The following is a 12,632-nucleotide window of genomic DNA, read 5'->3' as shown; positions in this document are numbered from 1 at the left end:
TCATGAATTTACAACGAGATCGTCTTATATATGCCCTGTTATATTCTCGACTCGTCTGCATATAAGACGATTTTCTAAAACCGTTGTATACGTGGCCTAGTTAGGTTTAACTAGATAAGGTCTAATGCAATTTATCAGTCGATGTTCAAAGCAAGTTTACCCAGCTTTTACATAGCGATGCAAACTGACTGCATAGCAAGATATTGCTATTTGGATACAGTTTGAATATTTTATAGGAAACATTTTTGTTGGTGGTACATGCTCTTAGAAATCAATCGAAGTGTCTTTGTATGGCTTATAAAAGTATATATATATATTATTTATAAGGTATTTAACAAAACAGCTATAAAAATTACGTTGATATTTTTGAAATTTTCCGGGTAATCTCCGAAATGATGAAGGCCAATTTTGAAAATACTTAACTTGCAGAAACAATTAATAAATCACTTTAAAATATACGTTAAAATATATTAGTTATATTAACGAAATTTATTAGTTCTTTAAAATTGCGTAATATACAATATAAAAAACATACCTTAAATTTTTTCAAATTATATTCAACACTATCGCATAGGACTGAAAGTCTCAAATCGAATGAAAATATTGTGTCAACTTTCTATACTTGAAAGTTGAAACTCGACTCGGGGAGATATTTCATAGATTAAAGATCTCGTAGACAGTAAAAATGAGTTTTTATCCTTTGATCCAAGCATTTATCACATTTATCGTGCTATTATAATTATTTAGTTTTACAAAGTTTTTAAAATGTTATGTAATAGAGAATTTTATTTAAGAAAATATTATAAATATATTGAAAGAAAAGAAATAAATATGTTGAATTATATAAAGAATAAAAAATTATTTGCCAAGCTGCGTTAAAACCAGTAATAATATGTTTAAAGTTGGTATAAGAGATGTTTATCAAATTTTGCATTCTATTTCAGTGAAATAAGTTATTATGCTGTCAATACACAGCTAATATAAATTAGTCGCCAATGGCATATAAATTGGTTATTTTATTTATAACCTGTTCCCAAAGGTATTCTGTTCTGCAATACTAATAATATAAAACGAAATAGGGTATATTTTGATTAGCTCACAGTTTCGCTTGTTCATTTTCTGTATTTCATCATCATCATCAGTCTATATAAATATTCCCACTGCAAGGGCACAGGTCTCCTAAAAGGGAGTCTCCTTATTGTGGGAGTCGAGCACGCTTCGTCACGAATTGGGCCAGCTCGCACCGGGGAAGTACCACACCCCCACAGAAAACCGGCGTGAAATAATAGCATGCTATTGTGTTTCGCATGGTGAGTGGGGGAGCCAGAAACCTATATCCTTTTCCTTACCCTTCCCAGTCCTTTCCTCTATTCCTCTCGTCAATCTTTTCTTAATCTTTTCCTAATATTTAAACTCGGCAATCCATTTGTTGGGGCGTAAGGTTTTCAATTGGCCTTACGCCTCTCCAAATGTTCATGGGCGGTGGTAGCGCTTACCATGAGGCGACCCACCAGCTCCATTGCCGACTAGTGACTACCATCCAGATGTCACATGTCGTGCAACTTTTGATTCTTTGACATGTCGGTTTTCTCACTATGTTTTCCTCCACCATTTTGTACAGTTATGACGTGGAGAATGTTAGTGATTTTAGTTATACAATAATTACATAAACATCTGTTTAAATATTTTCGTAAAATGCAATTTTTAATTTACTAACTATTAATTAAGGGTTAACCTTATTTAGTTCGTCTCCATTTTCATTCCATACTGGACGCTCGTCCCGGCTACGTCCAGATATCAGGCTTCCTGTTTCATCCCAAGGGAGCAATTAATCGAGATAAAAAGAATCCTATCACTCAAGGCATACCCTGTTTGTAACCAAATTTCGTCAAAATCCGTTCAATAATTTCAGCGTGATTGAAGGACAAATATCCAAAGAGGCAAACTTTCACATTTATAAAATTAGTGTGATACATATAAATAAATGTATCTTTCTTTTTCGTTTCTAAATACGGAAGTTGTCTCGATAAAATTTCCACGGAAATAAAACGATAGGCATTTTACATTTAAAGTCGAAACGTAAATTAAAAGGGCCTTTTATGAAAATGATTTAGATTGATTGGACTTTCTAGGAACAATATCAATAATGGATGGATATTGGAATTAATTTTGAAAGAATTGAATATTGATCGTTTATTAATTTTTTAGGTTTGTTATTTAAGGTTTATGTGTTTAAAGTAATTGTATTATATGAAACTATCGTTCCGACCCGGTTTCGCTCGTGTTATATAATATAATACTATAGACATATTATGTCTATAGCTATCAGAGATTATGTACATGACAACGGTGAAGAAATTTTTTAAATCGGTTAAGCCATTCCTAATATTAGGGAATTATAACAAATAAATTCTTTAGCTATCAAGTATAGCTAAAGAATCTTTTTTTATAGCTAAAGAAGCTAAAGTATAGCTAAAGAATTTATTTTTGGAACATTCCTAAAATGAAAATAAATCTGAATATTTTGTGTTCATCACAGGTAAGAACTTATTTGTTAAATCCTATTATATTATAAATGCGAAAGTTTGTAAGGAAGTGTGTGTGTTTGTTACTCTTTCACGCAAAAACTAATGAACCGATTGCAATGAAATTTGGCACGTAGACAACTGGACAACTGGAATAACATATAGGCATTTTTTTATCCCGATATTCTTGACTGACTTACGCGGGTGAAACTGCGGGGCGCTACTAGTATATTATCGCTCGGAGGCCCATATCCTTTTCCTTACCCTTCCCAGTCCTTTCCTTTATTCCTATCGCCAATCCTTTCTTAATCCCTTTCCAAAAAGTCGGCAATCCATTTGTAGAGGCGTAAGGTCTGCAATGGACCTTATGCCTCTCCAAATGTTCATGGGCGGTGGTAGCGCTACCATTAGGCGTCCCACCAGCTCCATTGCCGACTGCAACATTAAAAAAAAAAAAAAAATAAGATTATCATATTAAAAACGTAGTCTAATCACGGCCTTTTGACGTTTCTTTTAATAATTTTAGTATGTACCTATACATATTTAATTTTTTAGTCAAATAGCATACAAATTCTTTATAAATTGAGAAATTTTAAAGAATAGAAATATAGAATAGGGGTGTTCCTTAGACATATAAAACCGAAAGAGTAGAAGAAATTCGATTGCTGTGGCGGGATCACGGGTGGCCGAGAAGCTAGGTGTTGCTTGCTATCTTTCAGCGAATTAAAAAGGGGTTCGTATCCCGCTTCGTCCCACCTCGTGTTCAAGTTTTTTCTATACTGTAAAATTTCTCAATATAATACTTTATTGGGTGTATAAGTATTCAATGATTGGTTAATTAATTATAAGCGTGATAGATCGAAACTATGGTACATGCAGTGTATACACTACATTCATAATAAAGTTTGTCCACTTCAGGCTCTATGGAGATTGGTCATTATAACGGAATTTGGTTGGGAGCATATTATTATGGTATGTGTATCATGTGTACACGCCCTAATAATTCATATACAAATGTTTATTAAACATGTGCAGTGTGCACACGCCTTAGCGATACATACAAATCCCCGTTTGGTATTAGCAGTGGAATCAGTTTGGGCCCATCTGACCTACTTTGATATCTGCTACAAATTTACCATATAAAATGATCACACACAAATCTCTTGCAATAACTATTTATGGCTTAAATTCGCTTGCTTTCGAACATTAGCTACGAACTGCTACGAAGCGTTGGCTACGAGGTTCAGCTACGAGGATTTGCTACGAACGGTTATCGAAATACCATTAAAACCGGTGAGAAAACAATGAGTTTTATCGCATGACAATGCTAACCAACTAAAATCACACTAATATTATAAATGTGAAATTTTGTTTGTTCGGATGTTTGTCCGTCAATCACGCTGAAACTAATGAACGGATCTCGATGAAATTTATGTGTGAGCTGACTTGGGTGACAGAATATTTTTTATCACTATTAAATGCTCCCTTGGGTTAAAACAGGAATCTTGATACACGAGCTTCTAGTTATAATATCCTACTAATATAATAAATGCGAAAGTTTGTAAGTTTGTTGCTCTTTCACGCAAAAACTACTGAACCGATTGCAACGAAATTTGGTACGTAGACAACTGGACAACTGCAATAACAATAGGCAACTTTTTATCCCGATATTTCTACGGGATACGGACTTACGGGGGTGAAACCGCGCGGCGCAGCTAGTATAAAGATAAATGAATATGATGTCTAATTCGTACGTATTTTATTTCAGATATATCGTCATCTGTATAATTTTCCTCTCAAGGAATACAGAAGCTGTTTTTCTTATATTCTGTTTGCAGATTATACAATATTCCCCTACATACCTCAGTGCACGATAAACAATGGAATTAATTAAATGAATAACAACAATATGCATCTTATTATAACTTGATGTTGGCAGAAATCGTCCTTAAGATAGGAAATTGTAGCTCTATTATATATTATCTTTAAAGATGGGGAATAATCTATACTAATATTATAAAGCTGAAGAGTTTGTTTGTTTGTTTAACTAATCTCAGGAACTACTGGACCGATTGCCGATTTGAAAAATTCTTTTAAAGTTACATAGCCCATTTATTGAGGAAGGCTATAGGCTATATATGCACCATGGGCGAAGCCGGGGCGGAGTGCTAGTATACGTATACATTTGATGTTATGTTGAAGTTTTAAAGATGTTTAACGTTTATTTTGTTATATAAAATTAACATTCACTATAGGTATGCTGTTGTCCCATTTCAGTCCGGAGTTTCTTTCGAGGATCGCAAACAATCTCTGTGCTAAATTTCATCCAAATTGGTTCAGCCGTTCTTGAGTCATAAAGAGTATTACCAAGATAATAATTATGATGACATTATCTATATTCTATGTATTTATAGAATCTCATACCAATGGTTACCCTGTAAAATACCATATATGAAATGCTTAAAATATGCTTACACATACATCTAACTAATAATGTGAATGTAAGCGTGTTTCGCTTTTTTATCCTTCTTTCGTAAGGTAGCGATTTTGTTTTATGATTTTTTTGTCTGAATATAATACATATTTCATATTAATCTAGCATACTAAAATACCACAAAGATTTCACTTGAGTGGAAGCAAAATTTACCACGTCATAATATATATACGATTTACAAAAATATTTACATATGTCACCCCGGACATAATTATTATATACAACGAGAAAATGCTATAATATCACTACATAGTATAAAACAAAGTCACTTTCTCTGTCCCCATATCCCTATGTATGCTTAAATCTTTAAAACTACGTAACGGATTTTAATCCGTTTTTTTTAATAGATAGAGTGATTTATGAGGAAGGTTTTTATGTATAATACCATCTATTAAACTACACCGAATATAACGAGTGCGAAGCCGCGGGCAAATGCTAGTTTCTTAATTAAAAATCATACATGGTAGTCTCTGCAAGAGAGAAGAATTGAGAATTATTTATAAACTAGACTGTCGGCTCGACTGTCAGCCCGGCTCCGCCCGGATATCAAGATTCCTGTTTTATCCCAAGGAACCATTTAATCGGCATAATAAGTATCCTATCATCCAGGTCAGCTCAAACCCTCTCTGTGTACCAAATTTCATCAAAATCCGTTCAGTAGCTTTAGCGTGATTGTCGGACAAACATCCAAACAAACTTTTACATTTATAAGATTAGTGTCATATCTAATGTGATATCAGACTAAATCGATAACATAGTTGGGAAGCTAGAGAGTGTTATAGGGTACTTTGATGTAAGGAAATATAGTTCTCATTTATATAGGGCGATCTATTATGATGTTAATCAAATGATTCACTTCAAAATTATATAAATTTGTTATAACTGTATTTAGTTTATCTACTTGGGCAAAGTATTTTAATAATCTAGTTTTGATGGTTCATCATCATCAGCCCATATATGTACCCACTGCTGGGACACAGGTCTCCTATGTATATCCATTTAACTTTAAAACGTTATACTGTAGACGTAAATCTTAAAAATGCAAGCTGGAAATACCCTGAATATAAACGCCAATTTCTTGAAGCAAAGAATTTGAACATTAAGATATTCGAGTAAATAATTGTACATTTTCATAGCTTAATAATGTTAAACGTTTAAATTTCATAGCAAGGCGTTTTGAAGCTTGAAAAATGTTTGAAAAGAAACTCTTTATCCAATATTCGATAATAAAGAGCTCTTTAAATAGAATGGATGAGATCCTACAATCGATTGGATTCGAAATTACGAGCCTGCAATGTTTTTATACTTTATTCTTCCAATTGATGATAGTTAAAAGCGTTGTGAAATATATTCGAAGATATATATTTTGGTAACGTGTAGTTACGTTAGTTTACGTCCCTAGTAAGTACAAGCAAGTTGTTATTAGGAATAATATTTACGTACTTATATATTATTCCGGTCCCTAGACTTTTCAGTTGTACTAGTACACTAAAATATTTGTTCTATTAAGCTTGTGACACACGTACCTATAATATATATGAATATGCCCTGCTATAACAAATATAAGTTGGTGACGTCAAAGATATATAACTAGATGTGCGGTCACTAGAATATTTGTAAAGAAAAGATATCATAATGTACCTTGATATAATCTATATTGATGTATAATACAGCTACGGCCTTTACGTACAAATATGTACCTATATTTGTGATTAAATATTGCACGTCAGTCTTATGTATTTTATTCATTTATTTTGTATATGACTGTCGTATTGACTATTGAAAATCGTTTTTCAAATAAAACCTGGCTGAATTCATAAATGCTCTATCCAATACGTATACAAATAATAATTTTTTTTTTTTTATGTTTCATTCGGCAATGGAGCTGGTGGGTCGCCTGATGGTAAGCGCTACCACCACCCATAAACATTTGTAGAGGCGTAAAGTCGATTACAGCCCTTACGCCTCTACAAATGGATTGCCGACTTTAAATTGGGAAGGGATTAAGAAAGGATTGATGAGAGGAATAAAGGAAAGGACTGGGAAGAGGAAGGAAAAGGATATGGGCCTCCGGCTCCCCCACTCACCGAACGAAACACAGCAGAATGCTATTTCACGCCGGTCTTCTGTGGGGGTGTGGTACTTCCCCGGTGCGAGCTGGCCCAATTCGTGCCGAAGCGTGCTCGACTACCACATACATAACTATCAAAGAGTCATGAAGTTTTGAAACAAACCTTTACATTGCTAATTGGCTTTGCTATTTACGAATCAGCTAAAGACACTGCTTCTAGAATTGAAACCTTATTTGCAATGAACTAAAAGCGACTTCTTGTTTATACAGTGATATAAACAAAGTTTAAAAGTGGTTCATTCCGGTGCAGCTAAAGTTTCAAGTGTTCAGGCCATTTGTATTGCCTCGGCTTAATTACCCCGGAATAACTAACTTGAGTATTGCGTTCAGGCCTCTGTACTATGGAGAGTAATGTAGCCAAGAATATGGGCTTAAGAAACTACATTGAATTAGAAGCGAAATTTTTAACGAAAATCCTTGAAATTGCTAGAATTAGACTAAATATAAATGGCGAAATATAATAAATACTTGATGCACCAGAATTCAAATAAGATAAAAACACAATTGAATTTATATGATACCATTTTTCCTTCAGAAAAAAGGACTAAACTACAATAATTCCAATACAGATAGAATCGCGTAAATTGGTAAAAAAAAACCACGGAGTTATCAACGAAACCAAAAAAATATACAGTCGATTTGAGAACCTCCTTCCTTTTTGGCAACGTTACTTAAAAAGGGATAATATTATGATTTTTTTTTCATTTCTATAGAAGGAAAGATATTGTATTCAGTTTGTTTGTTACAATTTAACATAAAAAATACAGTTTAAAACTACATACTTACATATTATGCTATGCTCTTTTTATCTGAGGTCAACCCAGGGGGAGGGGCAAGTTTAAATTGTTACTTGAAAATGGATTAAGTCACTGTGTCATATGGAAATTTGTATGCTTATGTTTCTACGTGAATTGAAACGGTGGAAAATTAGCGCCGGATTTTTTATTGACGTGACAACGTCTTAAATTAGGTTGCGGCTCGGAGTCACTCATGAAAAAGTGTAACGCCCGGTAACGTTACGTTGAGTCACCGAACTATGATCGGTCCGCCGCGCGCGCAGCACTAGAGAATTAGGCGCATTGAATCGGCGCGTGCTTGTGTCTCTGTCTCTGTCTTTTTAGTAAACAAAATATGTTTTCTATAGTTAAAATTTGTGCAATTCTTATTTTCATTCAATTCTTTGTTCCTATTGTGCAATTTAATAATATTCATATCAATAAATATTCTACCGAGAAAAAGACGTTGTCACGTAAAATCTTCGCCCTTAAAACCGACTTTACAGGCAACCATTTTTTTTTTATTAAAAATGTCATAAATCGCTTGTATATAAAACGTTCCAGACGGTGAAGTCCTGAAACATCAATGTCTGAACCTAGTTTATATTGTTATCTTATTGTAATATTGATGTTTAATTGTTATCTAGTTTTGTGGTTACTAGCCACTATCGAAATATGTGATAGACCGAGGTAATACTGAGGTTAACACAGAATATGTAGTTTACTTGTTAGATAAATATCTATGACTACTATCTTCCAAAAAGAAAAATCGTAAAGCTTATAACTAACACACATAACAATAAAATATAATAAAGTAAAAATAACTATTAACTCGTTCAACAGAAAGAAAGAAAGAAAAACTTGTTTTACTAGCTGCGCCCTGCGGTTTCATCTGCGTAAGTCCGTATCCGCAGGAAAACCGGGGTAAAAAGCCAATATGTTATTCCAGTTATCCAGCTATCTACGTACCAAATTTCTTTGCAATCGGTTTAGTAGTTATTGCGTGAAGGTTTAACAAAGATACACATACAAATACATCCATCCTCACAAACTTACGCATTTACGAGTACAATATTAGTAGGATAGGATAGGATTTACTAACTTACACATTAAAATAATCAATAAATAATTTCAAACATATTCTCATATTTCGCTTTAACGTCATTTCAAATCTTATTCACGAGTATTTTACTTCTAGAGATCTTATACAAAAGCGGCCATTTACAAAATTAATTTTGCTTATAGTGCCAAGTTTTGGGAACACTATATTGCTAACTACGTGAACTACTAAATCACTTTCTGATGCTGTTTTTATCTCGACTTCATATGAGGGAATATTTCAATATGTTCACAATACAACCTCTGGTAAGCCAGGGTAAGGAACTAGCTTACTCTGTCTTTATATATGTTTATATAAGAATATACATACCAAAATCTGCATAATATATACAGTTTATGTACAGATTTTGATTTCCTTTGGCTTCTCAGCTTTTTCTAAATAATTAATCAGATTCTTCATCACCATACAAGTCTATTTTAGTTTAAACTCTCTTTGAAGTCAATGAGTCCGTACTCTGAGCTTTTACTGTGGCGTTTCAAGTATTTTATTTGTGAGAGTATATTGAGTTATTTGTAAGACATTTGGAGTGGTTCGTTGCTTAAGCACAGAATAATTAGGTACTTAAATATTGTGTCTTGAGTTTGGTATCGACCATTTTCTTTTAAACTCATCTATGATATGTCACCATAATAATATATACATAGTTGGATTACGATCTGGCGGGAATATAATGAAAAATTATGATTTATATTGCAAATTTTAGGGATGACAATTGTTTGACAGTTTGCAATCGCGCCAGTTAAATTACAATTTAACGGTTTAATTTTTCGTTTTATAGTCTTCAAATGCTTTATAAATTTAGCTAGGGCCGTGTTCCATCGATACATGTTTGTAAGCATTGAAATAATGATAAGATTTTGTAGCATTGAAATAATGTTTCGTATTGGTTGCGATGGTTTTAATCATCTCAATAGATGGCGTGGGGTGTCCCTTAGGCACATAAAACCGAAAGCGTAGAAGAAATTCGATTACTGTGGCGGGATCACGGGTGGTCGAGAGGCTAGGCGTTGCTACAGTTTCGCCAAATGACGCGGATTCGAATCCCGCCTCGTGATACATTTTTTTCTATTTCTTCAAAATTTTTCAGTTTAACAGTTATTGCAATGGTACTGCGACAGATACAAACAGAAAATATTGTATACTAGATAATTGGAAATTAAATAACTCCATATAGTTTTCTCTTATGCGCCTCAGTCTAAAAACCTGCCTTTACGAACCTACGGTATTTCAATCCACAACAACCTAAAAAAAAGCTAATGAACTGGAAGTGTAGCATTTTCTTAATCAGCAAAGTCACAAAGAACTAATTTGAGTACCATCACATTTTTAGTTTGCCGACTCGAATGACTTTCTGATGTCAAGGTTGGAGCTGGAGGTCAGGCGGGTGAGCAGATTGACCGTGTATGGAAGGGATTATATCGACCAATTATATATGTTTTGTAGGCTATTTTAAATGTTAGCTTTATTTAGCTTTAGCCAATATATTAGAATTATATATAATTAAAAGTAAAACGCCTTCAAATTGTAGAAGTATACCAAATTTAAATGTGATCACAAGGTAGGCATCAGTTTTTAAATAAAATGAATCATAAACATCAGTTCACACATAAGTTCTCAGTTTTGACTCAAAAAATACAGTTCATTTGTATCACTGCCTTTTTTGAAGACGGTTACAAAAAGTTATTTCTCCATTGGCCAGTACAAAAGGGCAAAAATTCCACAACGATTGTACGTTCGTATTTCACTTAAATTGCTTTTAATTAAAAGTAAAATAGACTATTATACAGCAAATATTGTTAACACAAGGGTCGGGGCAATTAAGCAGTTGATATCGTAATAGTGAAGTGGGTTCAGATTTCGACCTTGTTCTCACATTCTTTGCTCCCAAATTGTTAGAGAGACGGCTCAGTGGTGACGTATTGAATTTATTGTTGAGTCATGTAAAAACAACACAAGAGAAACAATTTAAAAACCATAATTTGGAAACATTGTGTTAATATCACACTTACAAATTGTGATGCAACATATAAACTATTTTCAATATAAATGTAATACATACATGTTAATGATAGAATAAACACAATTTTATCACTTGTACTCATACAGAGTATACGTAAGGAAATTCCAAATCAGGATTATAAGATATATTGATGCAATTCATGTGTCCTTACCGATCCGATTTATAAGTGTATAAAGATAATTCTGTTAGAGTCTAAAGAAGTCGACATACAAATATACAAACAAACAGGTGAAGCTAATATAAGCGTGTTAATATTAATAAATAGAAATAAACTACACGTTCGACTATAAAAATCATGTTAGTATAAATATAAAATGAAATAAAAGTGAAATCATACAGACATAAATTTATATTGTGTTAATTTATCTAAACATGGCATACCTTTGGGTTACCAAACGCATGCTCGTCTTCTGAATAAAAATTAGACCGATTGAAAATATAATTTTTCTGGAATATTCATCATTATTTTGAATACTTTTTTAAATGCACACATCACACAACGAATGACAGATAAACCGAAGTATGCTTATATTATTTATTAGGTACAAAATAATACGACCCAGGTTAGATAAAACCTATTATTGGGCTTTTTAAATACTAGATTTGCTTCGGTTGGAGGTCACACTGAAAGAGGGAAGTAAATAAAGTACTTGAGTGGACTCTTCCACAAACACAGCGTAGGTATTTGGTTTTTGTTGAAGTACGTACGATTGCAGATCGAGCATTATAAGTTAAATTACAAAATCTTTGTTGATTTTCCAACTAGAAGCACTATGTTTTATGATGAATAGACATTTCCTCACCGAATGATCGGTTAAATTAAACGTTGTGAATTTTTCTCAAAAGCTCAAAATGTGTTTTGGATTTTCTCTTCCTAACATCAAATTATATTTCCATTAATTATGTGTTCGGTGGACTATGGCCTAAACCCTCATAGCAGGCCTGTATTCCAGTAGTGGGAACATATATGGGCTGATGATGATGAAGATGTTATTTTTTTCTATTTTTATGTCATCGTTGGTAATGGAGCTGGCGGGTCCCCTGACGGTAAGCGCTACCACCGCCCATGAACATTTGGAAAGGGATTAAAAAAGGATTGACGAGGAATAAAGGAAAGGACTTGGAAGTATGACGAAAAGGATATAAGCCTCCGCTTCGACTACCACACAAAAATATGTTTAAATGAATTGACAAATAACTCTCATTTAGGCTTGCCTGGTCTCGAATTCTTGACAGTTTATTTAAGGTCAGTTATCCATGCTTTAATTATTATAAAAACGTATTGTATACGCTTAAATAAACGACGCATTGTACTCATATTTTTATTTAGTTAACGTAGAAAGTCTAAATGCCAGGCGGCTCATTATTTTACGGTTCGTTCGTTATTCATTATTTTCTAACGCTCATTGTATTTGGATTTCAAACTTCCTAAAGTAAACTTAACATCTGTTTGTGGAATGGTTATGTTATGATATAAGTTGGGAAAAAATAAGATATATTTTTATAAACTTTATTCAAAATGTTTTTGAATTATGTTAGAAGATTGTTTTTATTTACTTTTCTTGT

At 33.2% G+C, this 12,632-nt stretch overlaps 1 protein-coding gene across 1 annotated transcript in view; it reads right to left on the bottom strand.

The window, feature by feature from the left end:
* Positions 1 to 12,632, bottom strand: part of LOC119837931 (octopamine receptor Oamb) — a 90,641-nt gene that overhangs the window by 62,511 nt on the left and 15,498 nt on the right. The window lies entirely within an intron of this gene.

This window comes from Zerene cesonia, chromosome 29 (assembly GCF_012273895.1).
Source record: "Zerene cesonia ecotype Mississippi chromosome 29, Zerene_cesonia_1.1, whole genome shotgun sequence".
NCBI classification, from domain to species: Eukaryota; Metazoa; Arthropoda; class Insecta; order Lepidoptera; family Pieridae; genus Zerene; species Zerene cesonia.
This window is presented reverse-complemented; position numbering and strand designations above follow the sequence as displayed.